The sequence below is a fragment of the Marmota flaviventris genome, chromosome 11 (genome assembly GCF_047511675.1).
Source record: "Marmota flaviventris isolate mMarFla1 chromosome 11, mMarFla1.hap1, whole genome shotgun sequence".
NCBI lineage: Eukaryota > Metazoa > Chordata > Mammalia > Rodentia > Sciuridae > Marmota > Marmota flaviventris.
This window is the reverse complement of record NC_092508.1, coordinates 12,926,775-12,940,527: the sequence shown is the minus strand read 5'-3', so window position 1 is coordinate 12,940,527 and position 13,753 is coordinate 12,926,775.

The window sequence follows — 13,753 nt, the reverse complement described above, 5'->3', positions numbered from 1 at the left end:
CCTCACTGCACCAACCACAAGCAACCTCTTTTAACCATTCCCATTTCTGTTTATTTGGGGGGATTATTTAATTTACTCTAAATGTGTTTTTCTCCTATAACTTCTGGGTTCCTTGTATCTTCTTTGTGAAAGATGAAGCTCCACCTCATCTTTAAATAAAGTATTTAATCTGAATATCCTGGTCTACTGACATCTGGCGTCTCACAGGAAAGGTGAGGATAGTCTAACCTTCCGCACAACTTCAAGCCCCATTCTGCCTCCTGAAGTCTGTCCATTGTACTTGGGGGAAGGGGACAGACATTAGAAGTGTTTCTCAGCTACCAGAGGAATTCTAGTAATTGGGCAGGGGATCTTCAATTATAATCCTTTGGATGCTCACCCATTCTCCCATTTCTTCCCATATCCTTTCTCCTTTGTTTCTGTCTTGGAAAAGCCCCTAGTCATTGTGATGAGACAGACTTAGAGCTCAGAACAGGAGGATAGATGCCAAATAGCAGGACTCCCTCATCTTTACAGCAACTGGATGAGGTCAGCATTTTAAATCACAACATTATTTAAAATATACCTGGTAAATGAGGGAACTGAGATTAAAACCTAAGTGGTCTAATCACAGATCTCATTTTTCATGAGGAAGATAAAGGTTACCTAAATATTGAGTGTTTTGGAAGTTGGATTACTCTTTTTGAGCACCAACATGACATCACATGTAGAACATGTCATAGGTCACCTCATGTGATAGATAACAGTCAAAATGCAGGTGCAATAAAAATATTGCATAAAATTACCTTCAGGCAATAGTGTATAAGGTACTATGAAACATAAATGAATTTTGTATTGCAAGTTTGGTCCCAGAACCAAGATATCTCATAACACATATGCAAATGTTTCAAAATCTAAAAAAAATCCCAATATGAAATATCTTTATTCCCTTATTTTAAGTAAAGGATACTCAACACTCAACTTGTTCACGTGTGTGTGTGTGTGTGTGTGTGTGTGTATAAACACTTCATATATATATATATATGTTATATATATATATATGTTAAACACTTCATATATATATATATATAAATATGTTAGTTGAGAAACAGTATATATATAGTGTTTCTCAGCTAAAAGAAGAATCTTGGTAATTGGACAGTGGAAATTCAACTCTAATCCTTTGGTTGCTTACTTATTCTCCCATTTCTTCCCATGTACTTTCTCATTTGTTTCTGTCCTGAAAAAGGCCATATAATGTAATATATATATATATGGAAAAGTATATATATATATATGTATACATATATATATATATACTTATAAATAAATACATATTTAAATTCATACTTAAAGCATTAATATATACACACAATAATATGTAATAAATAAAATTTAAATATAGTAAAGCATATTAGATATGTCATGTGCTGAATAGTGATATTTCAGCCAGCACACACTTCATACTTGTTGGTGGTCCCATAAGACTGTATCACTTAGGGACATTGGGGCATCATAGTTTGTATAATAGACTCTATGATGTTCACACAATGATGAAATTGCATGATGAGTAAATGTCTATATATTTTTTCACATGGATATATATTTTACATTTCAATAACTAGTTTGTTTTTATAATCTTCTAATTAATTTTTTTCTATTCTCTGATTGATCTGTTTCCCTCAGGATTAATTGCTTATATTTTTGACTTGAACTTTTGCTTCCAGGTTTCTTGTTTTCCTCATATGTCTATTGCTAGCCAGTGCTTGCCCTTCTGGACTCAAGAAAAGAGAGGTGATTGGTTTTCTAGGGGGCCAGATTGGGCTGCCTCTGGTTAAGGTCATGCACCTAGACATGTTCTGTGGGCTGACCTTGAGTTCTTTAAACCTAGGTGGGGTTTCCTGACAACTAGATGTTGCTGTGTATGAGGACCAGGGCAACCAAACGTGAAAGCTGAGGGCTCTGTTTTGGGGTGCACACCCACACTGCCAGCCCCAGATCCTTGCCTGGAGACTTGGTTGGGTGGGAGAAGTGGAAGGGGCCAACAAGCAAAGCTGCTCAGGAGATACACATCTGGCCACACCAGGTCCCTTTCCTGTCCTTCCTGACTCCCTCTGCCTTCTGGGAGATCTTATCTCCACCACCTCTGCTGCAGGCCCCTCCAGCAACAGTCTCCTCTCTTTTTAAATTACCAAGTTCTTTACTATTCTTTCAGACTTCCGACTGTATTGATAGACCTTGTTGATGGACATTCCTACCCTCTCCTGTTTATTGTTTTATGTTTATTCTGAGAGATGATGAATTGAGTATTTTGATTTCTTCCCTGCATCAGAGAATAATAAAGCAGAAGGGGGTGGGAATAATGTCTTAGTGAGCCAAACTATAGTATTTACCATCCGATGACCGTTGGTGACACCTTAGGTAATTATGCTGTCAGTTTTGTCTGAGATCTGAAGCATAGTTTTCTTTTCTTTTTTTTTTTTGACATCTTCCCACATCCTGGATTTTTCTTTACTGAATTCTTGTCAGTGCTTCCTCATGTAGTATGGTTTAGAGTTACAGGTATTTTCAATGTTAATAAAGATGGAGCTTGTGTTTCTGATATTCTCTCTTTTTGAAGGAAGAGGTATTAGGTGGTTAGTTTATTCACGCTTCCATTTTAGAAATAAAACAGGCTGGGGATATAGCTCAGTTGGTAAAGTGTTTGCCTCACATACACCAGGCCCTGAGTTCAATCCCTAGCCCTGCCAAAAAAGCCTTCGCTTTAGAAATGGAATGCTACTGAAATTTTAGTGGTGTCTCAGATAAGAATGGATACAAGCTCATCTTTTTCAGTGTGTCACTTTGAAATCATGTTTTTTAAATAAAATTAATAAATTTAATTTTAAATGTTTTGTCATTTATAAAGTCTTCCTAATCAGGAAACACCCTGATATGAATTAGGAGACAGCCCTGATAATCTTGTTTCTCTGGAAAAAAAAATCCAGATTATTATCAAAGATGGTTCAACTTTGTTAACAGAGTTTTTCCTTTTAGATTTTGGAGAAACACAACATTGAGTTCTTAGAACTTTGAAAATCTAAGTTGGTGTGTTCACTCTCACCAAAAAAACAAAAACAAAAGCAAAACACAAACAAACAAAAACCCAGCTTGATGTGGTAGAAGCAAGTCTGTTCTGGATCACTGCAGAAGGAATCTTCTGGTTTGTATCAGAGCATTAATTGGCTGTAGGCCTTGGATAATTCACTTGATTACAAGCTTCATGAGGCAGGAAGTTCATTTCTGTTGATTATATATGTCCCCAGTACACAGAATGTGTGTGTGATCTATTAGATCTGCATAATAAATATTTGCCAATGAATACAGTTTGACCCAGGGTTATTGATATCCTACTGTTTTCTGGTCACAGTGCCAGCAATAATTTTTTTGAAAAAGCATATTAAATTGGACAACGTGTCTATTGGTTATTTGATTCTTGGTCTTCACATTCATCATCTATGCTTTCCTTGCTCTGTTCTGGATGGTAGGAGGCTGTTCTGTAAAAATTATATTTCTCAGGCTCCTTTGCCAACTATGTTCTGGTTATGTTTGGTGTAAAATCAGAGACCAGGAGACAAAAATCAGCATGTATCTCCCCCTTTGTTTCTAGTTAGTGTGATTTCTGAAGCAGTAACTGATACTTGTTCACTGATCTAAATCCACTAGGCAGCTCCCACTCTGTGGGTGTGATTTCTGCTGGGCGGTTTGGAGTCAGTACTTTTTCTCTCCTCAGTCCTTCCAGGTTGGAGGCCCATCAGTTCTCTGCAGCTGCTATGCCTTGGGTTGTCTTACCTTGCTCTATTGGCTTGTTCAATTTATTATGCAACTACAGAGCTGGTTTCACATATGCATGATTTCTACTGAATAAGTAATACAAGACCTATTTTCCTCCTAGACTTGACTCTTTCTTGAGATTTTTTTTCCAATTTTCAAATATAGTAAGTTCAAACTTGTCTTATTTACAATGACTTGAAAGCAGAGAAACTATGAAAGTGCCAGTACTCTGTAAGGACTATGTCATTGCAGAGCAGTGACATAATCTTACTGTTTTTCTCATACTGTCAATGCAGTAAAAACATTTGTATCTGCATGGAATTCTTGAATGTGTGAGGTGTGATTATTCAATTATTTTGAAAAAGTAGATGTGCTTTGTGTAAAGCTCTTTTTAAAGCTATGCATTGAATTTTTGGAACTGATACTTATATACCATTAGAAAAATTGCTCAAAATTTGTTTAGACCCGTATCTACTGAAGAGAAACAAAATTCATGAGGATTTTGTTGTCTAAGAGTATGTGTTGAAACTTGAGATTTTGAGATATTGAAACTTACCTTTCAGTTCAATTATTGTGAAATGTACACTATGCATGCAAATTTACTGTTAGAATAGTGGGTTTACATAAGCTGTGGAAAGAGCTGAAATGAACCATTTGTTTGAATTTTGTTTTGAAGAACTCAGTGGAAAGCAACTCTTCCACCTTCATCTCCCTGTCTTCTGGGGACACCTAGAGATGATTAACAAGCAGTAAACGATTATCAACAAATGGCTAGATGCATGTCCTTTTATTTGATAACACTCTTATGCCACTGAATTGTTTTTATCATTGAACTGGGAGAGTGATAAAATCATGGCTCCAAACTAGAAGTAGAGTACAGCTTCCTCAGTAACCATATTTTAAGGATGATTCTTTTTGATGACCTCTGTTCACACATACAAGCATCACTGCATACTTGAACTTGCTTTTGTAGAATCAGCTAGTAATTTAAAACACCTATTCTTCATCCAGTATTTGTATTCATGTTGGCATTTCTTGAGATAAAATCTCTCTTCAGTGACATTCAACACCATGGTTGTGTGTAGAGGAAACAGGCCTGTAAGTTACTCTTCCTTTCAAACAGTTATCTGATAATTCTGTGTTTGAGTCCACTGATAGAGAGGAACCAAAGTGTGTTGTTGTGGGTCACAAGATTTTGTTATGCCCATGTCAGGGTCATTTTTGGTTGAATAGAGAGTGAAAATGATTTGGGTTAGCCAACCTGAGGAAGGGCTGGACCATATATGCTGGAACAATACATCTTGATGATGGTGGTTGTTATGGTTTAGAGGTGAGGTGTCTCCTAAAAGTTTATGTGTGAGACAATGTAAGAACTTTCAGAGGTGAAATGATTAGATTATGAGAGCCTTAACCTAATCAGTGGATTGACCCACTGATGTGAATTAACTGGGTGGTAACTGTAGGCAGTTAGAGTGTGTCTGGTAGAAGTGGGTCACTGGGAGTGTGCCTTTGTGTTTATATTTTGTCTCTGATGAACGGATTTCCCTCTGTTTCCTTGGGAGGTGTCCTGCTACTTTCATCTGCCACACCTTTCTGCCATGATGTTCTGCCTCACCTTGGACCAAGAGCTATGGAGTCAGTCAGCTGTGGTCTGAACTCTGAAACCAGGAACCAAAATAAACTAGTCCTCATTTAAGTTGTTCTTGTCAGATTTTTTGGTTGCCGTGTCCCGAAAGCTGACTAAAACAATAGCACATACCAGACTTGGCTCATGGGTTCTTCAGAGGCATGTGCAGGATTCATGATGGGCATCTCAGCTGGAAGTATTGGGATTCCCTACATCATCCTCATCTGTTGGTATTATGATCAAGACTATATAGATGTTTAGAGTTTAAAAATACCTGGTATTATAAAAATAATCTTATTACATATGCATGGATTTCAAATTTTATAATTTTTTATCACTAAAAATTTTAAACCTGCGCAAATGTATAGCACAGAATGAGTCATCAATAGTTCTATCCATAAAGAGCATTTTGCCAATTTTTAATTTCATCTGTAATAAGCTTTCTTTTAAAAATTTCTGGTGTATTTTAAGGCAAATTTCTGGTGTCACATCATATATCATGTAAATTACTTTGTTTCTTTCATACAGGTCTCTTTAAAAATTATCTAACTTTTCTGCCATTATCATGCCTAACAATTAGGGAGAATATTTTAATATATGCTAATATATAGCCTTGCAGGACTAATGATTAAGAGTAGTAGTTTAATTTTTGCTTAAAAAGAGTCCATCTCTAATTTTCCTGTCTTAAATCTGTCTCTTAGCATCTAATCAAGGTCCACATGCTATATTTACCCGATAGGTCTCTTAGGTCTCCTTTAGCTTATAAAAAGAGCTCTCTCTTTCTTATTTATTGAAGGCATTTATTTGTTGAAGAGGCCATTATTTATCTGAGGTCTGAATTTGACTAATAGCATCTTCCTGATGTCATTTATAAGCTTCTCTATTCTCTTTTTTTAACTGGTAATTAGATATGGAAGCTTGGTTTGATTCAGGGTCAATTTTGGGGAGGCAAGAACACATTCGAGGTGGTTCTTTGTGCTATTTATTGAATAATAATATCAAGAAAAATATCGAGTGCATTTGATGTTATAGCTAGCTGTGGGATCAGTGTTGAAAAACTGCTCAATTTACTCTGAAGTTTCTCATGAAGCTTTCCCCTAAAAAATTATTTGTAATTGTCTAGATCTGGAGATATCCTTTCATTAGGGCTTACAAAATAAGGACATTCCTATTATCTCTTCAGCACATTTGAGCTGATATTCTTATATATTGAAAGGCTTTTCTTCATTTTCTAATTGGTTGTCGAGATTCAGTTCTATAATAGAGGACAAGGCAAGCACCTGACCCCCATTCCTCACTGTGAGTCCTCAGAATATGATCTCAGACTGGCAATCTCCAAATATGACCATGGTGACTTTACTTTTTAAAAATTTTCAGCATATAACTGCTGATTTGTGGATTTTCATTTATTTGCTGTGTTCTGGCCTATGGTAATCATTTTTGTTTTAGACACACAAGCTAGTGCCATCTTTATCCAGGGCAAAAAGTTTGCTTTGTTCTGCTTTTGAAACAATATCAATAGTCTTCAACAGTTCCTTGATTTCTGTTCCAATAAAAGTGCTCGAACTCATCTTGTGCAACTTTTTATTACACACTTGGAGCCATCTGTTAGCTTGAGGAGCCGTGATTCCTTCTTGAGAAACTGCCACTCATACACATCTGGGGAACTCAAAATGCTCATTGTCACCAGGTTTCCATTGCTCACAGGTTATTTCAGCAGACAGAGTCAGGCTAGACATACATTTTAGAAAGGGAAAAATAAACCATAAGCTCATACTGTTGTTTCCAGGTCTATCTGTGAACCAGAGGTGATCACTCAATATCTTTGACTTTTACCAGTATCTTTTTTCTCCTTTGCTGAAAGTCCTGGTGCCAACTAATATTCATATAATTATATCAGATTCAATGTATGAAACACCACACATACATTCGTTTGACTTGATTTTTTGGTGGCTCTAGGAACTGCTTCCACTCTTTCCATGGTACTAGAATCAGGTTTTTGCTCTTTTTACTCCCACTGAAGACCAAAAGTTCCAGGATAAACAGGATGCTTGAATCTCCTCCCACTTGAGGATATATCCTGGCAATAAATTATTTATCCTGATGTTTTGTTCCTCTAGCCTCCTGTCCCGGAGTTTCTGCAGGAGCCCCTAATCCTGACATAAGTGGGGGAAGGTTAGCCCCCATAAATAACTCTGATCAATGATAGAGAACAATTGTTATTCCCTACCTGTCACTCTATTCAAAGAGCGGTCTCATACTGCCTTCCTAGAGTCATAGGCAGTAAGTAAACAGGTACTATAAAGCTTGGGCCAGCTTTGCAAAATAATCTCGTGTATTGGGTCTCCCTTTTTCCTAATTTCATCCTCTCCTTCTTGATTTCCTAGGATTGCATGTTCTTTTGGTCAGCCTTTTCACTGCTGGGACTAAAGTACCCAACCAGAACAGCTGTAGAGGAGGAAAAATTTATTTAGGGGCTTGCAGTTTCAGAGGTCTCAATACACAGACAGCAGCTTGCATTTCTTAGAGCTCAAGGTGAGGCTGAGCATCATGGAAGAAGAGTGTGGTGGAGGGAAGCAGCTCACATGATGACCAGAAAGCAGAGAGACTCCACTGGCCAGGTACAAAATATATACCCCAAAGCTATGCCCCCAGTCTCCCAACTCTTCCAGCCACACCCAACCAACCTTTAGTTACCACTCAATCAATCCCTATCAGGGGATTAATTCACGGATTGAATTAAGACTGTCACAATCCAATCATTACTTCTCTCAACCTTCTTGCATTTTTTCATACATGAGCTTTTGGGGGATACCTCACATCCAAACTATAACATTCTGTCCCTGGGCCCCCGAAGTTCAGACTTATCTGGCAATGCAAAATACATTTAGTTCATTCCCAAGAGTCCCCATAATCTCAACAGTTCTGAGATTGCTCAAAGTTCAAGTTCAAAGTCTTCTCTGAGGCTAAAGGCAAACTTACATTGTGAGCCCTTATAAAATTTAAAACAATTTATATTCATCCAATATATAATGGCACAGAGTAAACATTTCCATTGAGAAAAAATAGAAGCATAGAAAAAAAGGGATGGGACCAAAGCAAGACAGAAATCCAACTGGGCAAACAAGTCCTATAGTTCTGTGTTTGGCATCTGGAGCACATGGCATGATGTCCTTTCCAAAGGGCTTGTGTAGCTCTGCCCCTGTGGCCTTTTTTTTTTTTTTTTTGTAGCCCAAGTGAACTTTCTGTTGGCTTGTTTTTGCTCAATTTCTGCAGCTTTCCTAGGACAATGTCCCACGTTACTGATGTTTCTTAATCTCAGGGGTCTCCAATGCAGCTTTGGCTTCCTCCTCAAATCTGCACATCTTGCCTTTTCAGAGAGTGTCTGCAGGGACTCTGACCCTGCTTCACTTTGCCTGGCTAAGGAGGCCTTTCCTTGTAATCTTGTGGAAGCCTCCATGACTCCCTAACTCTAGCATCCTGTATTCCTGTAGAACCAGCACAATGTGGTTGACACCAAGGTTTGCTGTCATCTTGAGCAGTAACCAAGCCTCCAAGGACCCTGTCTGGGTAGTTGAGCACATTGAAAATCTCCCTAGGCCCCCTTGTGCAAGAAGGATTCCCCACTGGTCTCTTCTCAAAAGAATTTTCACTTTTACTCCTCAGAGCCTGAGGTGGGTGTGGTCTTATCAGCTCCTCAAGCCATCTTTTCTTATTGACTCTAGACAAAGTCTTTAGCATTTCTTTGGTGGCAGTAATGTCTTTAACAACTGCAACTTCCTTAGCCTCAGTTTTACTCCTACTTTCAAGTCCAAGTTTTTCAAATTTTCCTGCTCTGCTTTCTCCTCCTGAATATCACAATAAACTTGGCTAAAAACTGCCAGCAATACCCATGCCACTTCCTGAATGCTATGCTATCTAGAATTTTCTTCTGCCAAGTTAAAAAGTCCATCACTTTTAAAACAAGCCTCACAGAAAATCTCAGGACACAGGCAAAATGCAGATAATTTCTCATCCAGAACATGAAACAAATGGCCTCTAGACTAATTACCCACAGTGGCCTCTTTTTCCTCTAAACCCTCTAGAGCCCTGTCTCCACTGTTCACAGTCCTATTGGCATTCTGGTCTTCTGAGGTCCCACCAGAATCAGCCATGAAGCTCTGCTTACAACAACCTAAAGCATTTCCAGCTTGCCCTCCTAAGAATCTCAAAATTCCACTGACCCATTTCAAAAAGCCCCCAAACCTTCTGAACCACGAGGTCAGGTTAGTCACAGCAATGACCCTACTTCTCGGTACTAATTTCTGTTTCAGTCAGCATTTTTGCTGCTGTAACTAAAAGAACCCAATCAGAACAATTGTAGACGAGCAAAGATTTATTTGAGGACTCACGGTTTTAGAGGTCTTGGTCCATAGAAGGCCGGCTCCATTCCTCTGGGCTCTAGGTGAGGTAGGACATCATGGAGGAAGATGTGGCAGAGGGAAGCAGCTCACATGATGATCAGGAAGGAGAGAGCAAGGGAGCGGGGAGGGGGAAAGAGAGAGAGAGAGAGAGGTCTCCACTTGCTAGATACAAAATATATACCCAAAGCCACGCCCCCAATGTCCCACCAGCTCCAGCCACACACTACCAGCCCTCAGTTACCATTCAGTTAATCCCTATCAAGGGAATTAATTCACGGATTGGGTTAAGACTCTCACAACCCAATCTTCTCTCAACCTTCTTGCATGTGAGCTTTTTGGGGGACAACTCACATCCAAACCATAACAATGTTTTCATAGAATCTATTGCCTTAGGTTTTCTTTCCTAGGGAACCTATTCTAAAACAATCCCCCCATTGCCTAATTCTGCAAAATATGTATAATCGTTCCAAAATAATAACAAAATCACTCACATCAAAAACTACTGGAAGATTCCTTTGCAGTTATTGCTGATTTCAGATATATTCCACAAAGGTAGAGTAGTGAAAATATGTGAATCAGCATTATTAAAAAAAAAATTCCCTGCATGATTATGCCAACAGTCGGATATTTAGTTAGCTTGACTTGTTTGTTTGTTCATTTTCCTTTTTTAACTTAAACATTATTGAGGATGTTAATCTTGTTACAGAGTCAAACTTTAACACAAGATGGGTTCAGAGAAGTCAAGTTTCCTCTCCCTGCCTCTTTGTAGAATGACTTTTTTTTCCTTTTTAGTTTGATTTTTTTTTCTTTTTTCCTTTTTTTTTTCGCTATTGAAGATAGTGTTTTTATGGACACTGTCCAAGATTTTTATAAATGTTGATTTTGGGGGGCAATATATAATGGTGGAAATACGTACAGTAATTAGCTGCTTGAAATTTTTTAGCCAGCACTCAGTCAGACTCTATGACTTACTGATAATAAAGTATGCAGATGAATAGACACTCTGCAAAAACATTGTTAAGTGAGAAAAGCAAGTTGCAGAAGCTTGTAAAAGGAGGGGGATTAATATAATCCTCAATGTAACACTGTGCATCATCCAAATACCATAGCAGATATTGATATATTGTGTCTCTGTCTCTCTTTCTATCTCTGATGATGCTCTGAAGATTTCACACTCATCAAATCATACTAAGGTGACATCTGAGGACAGGATAAAGGATTGGAATTGAGAGTAATGATTGAAAGGAACTTGAAGAATATATACATATATTTTTCATGTCATAAAAATAATTATAATAAAGAGCCTGAAGTCCTAGTCAGAAATCTTATCTTCTAATCATCAGAGATGATGGTGGGTAGGGAGATATTAATGTCTGAGTAGTGCAAATGAGAATCCTATTGATTTGTTGAGTGGCTCTTCAAAAATCAGTGGTGCATTTATGAAGCAATGTTAAGTCACACACAGAACTCAGTAAAATTATACTTATGCCATTATTGCTATGTATGCATGTCTGGTGCATTTAAGAGTAACACAGGACCCACAAGACTAGAAGAATCATGGTAGGAGCAGTATAATTGTGAATTATTTTTAATGTCTTCCCCTTCTCTTTTTTTCAGTTAATACAAGGATTAAATAAAACATTTTAAAATTTTAACATATGTTTTATTTGTTCTTTTTAGTTATACATGACAGTAGAATGTATTTTGACCTATTAAACATACATGGAGTACAACTTGCCATTCTTCTGATGGTACATGATATAGAATTACATTGGTCATGTATTCATATATGAATAATACAGAGTTATGTCTGATTCATTCTACTATATTGTTCCTATTCCCATTTCCCTTCCTTCCCTTCATTCTCCTTTCTCTAATCCAAAGTACTTCTATTTTCCCTATCTTATTCCCTCTTATTGTGAGTGAACATCCATATATCAGAGAGAATATTTGGCCTTTGTTTTGGGGGATTGGCTTATTTCACTTAGCATGATATTCTCCAGCTCCATCCATTTACCTGCAAATGCCATAATTTTATTCTTCTTTAAGGCTGAGTAAAATTGTTTGTCCCAAATTCTTGGAACTCATCTAGTGAGTGTATATATACCACATTTTCTTTATCCACTCATCTGCTGAAGGACACCTAAGTTGGTTCCACAGTTTGGTTATTGTGAGTTGAGCTGCTATAAACATTAATGTGGCTGCATTACTATAGTATGCTGATTTTAAGTCCTTTGGGTATAAACTGAGGAGTGGGATAGCTGGGTCAAATGGTGGTTCCATTCCAAGTTTTCTGAGGAATCTCCATACTGCTTTCCAGAGTGGTTGCAGTCCCACCAGCAATGTATGAGTGTACCTTTTTCCCCATATCCTTGCCAACATTTATCGTTATTTGTATTCTTGATAATTGCCATTCTGAATAGAGTGAGATGAAGTATCAATGTAGCTTTAAAGTGCATTTCTCTAATTTCTAGAGATGTTGAACATTTTTTTCCATATATTTGTTAAACATTTATATTTCTTCTTCTGTGAAGCGTCTGTTCAGTTCCTTGGCCCATTTATTGATTGTGTTATTTGTTTTTGGTTTGGGTTTTTTAAATTATTTTTTTCTTTTGGGGCGTTAAGTTTCTTCACAGCAAAGGAAACAATCAAGAATGTGATGAGAGCCTACAAAATGGGAGAAAATCTTTGCCACCTGAACCTCAGGTAGAACATTCATTTCCAGGGTATATAAAGATTTCACTGTCTAAAAATATTGTTTCAAGGGCTTCTAGTTCAATTTTCCACACAAACATACATATCAATACATATCAAATATCAATTAACTCCTTATGTTAAAATGTTGAACATTTTTTCAAATATTGACTGATCATATTTCTTCCTCTGTGAAATGTCTGCTTATTTCCTTTGCCCATTTATTGATTGGGTTATTTGGTTTTTTGGTGTTGAGTTTTTTGAGTTCTTTATATATCTTGGAGGTTAATGCTCTATCTGGGGTTCAGGTGGCAAAGATTTTTCTCCCATTCTGTAGGCTCTCTCTTCACATTTTTGGTTGAAGTGGGACTAAAAGTCCCAAATTCTTGGAACTCACCTAGTCCTTGGCAAATGGATATTTGGCCACATACTTGAAAGTGGCATGAGCTCATTTTTACATGGAATGGCTAGCATGGTTACAAAGTCAGAATTAAAATGAATGAAGTTCAGGGACATGTGGTAAGAAACATAGGGTCTTGTATTAGTCAGCTTTGTGCCATTGTAATAAATGCTTCACACAGGATACTTCTAAAGAAAAAGAAGTTGATTTAGCTTGTAGTTTTAGAGTTTCAAAGTGCATATAGCAGGTCATAGGCTCCATGGTGAGGGTTGTTCCTTGGCTGTCTCACCTTGTAGTGCAGATAGCAATGGTAGGAACACTTGAGTGAGCAGGAGATTTCATCCTGAACCAGGGAGTAGATATCTGAGTGGGGCCAGGCTTGCTCCTTTTATGACAACTTTCTCTAGAGCTGCTAAGGAGTCCCAAGAGACCTACCCTCTGAAGGCACATCCAAATGACCTAAGGAGCTCACATTAGGCTCCACCTCTTAAAGCATCCTTCCAATACTGATAACCTGGGACATACCCCAGTCACAACGGATCCTTGGGGGACACCCAAGCCATATTCAAACCATAGCAGGTTTTATAAACACCCAAGTAAAAATTTATATCCACTCTCAAATCATAAATTAGTTGCATTCCAAAAAACTGCTTTAGAAGATTGAAATTTGCATTTTTAAAACAATTTTATAAGAGTTTAACATTAAAATAGAGCTTTTTCTATAGAATCATAGTGCTATTTTTAATTCTCACCCATAATTATCAGACTCTATGAAGATAAAGTTTACAGTCTTGGTAAAATACCAGATTGTTGTATGATTAATATTATCTGTGATTT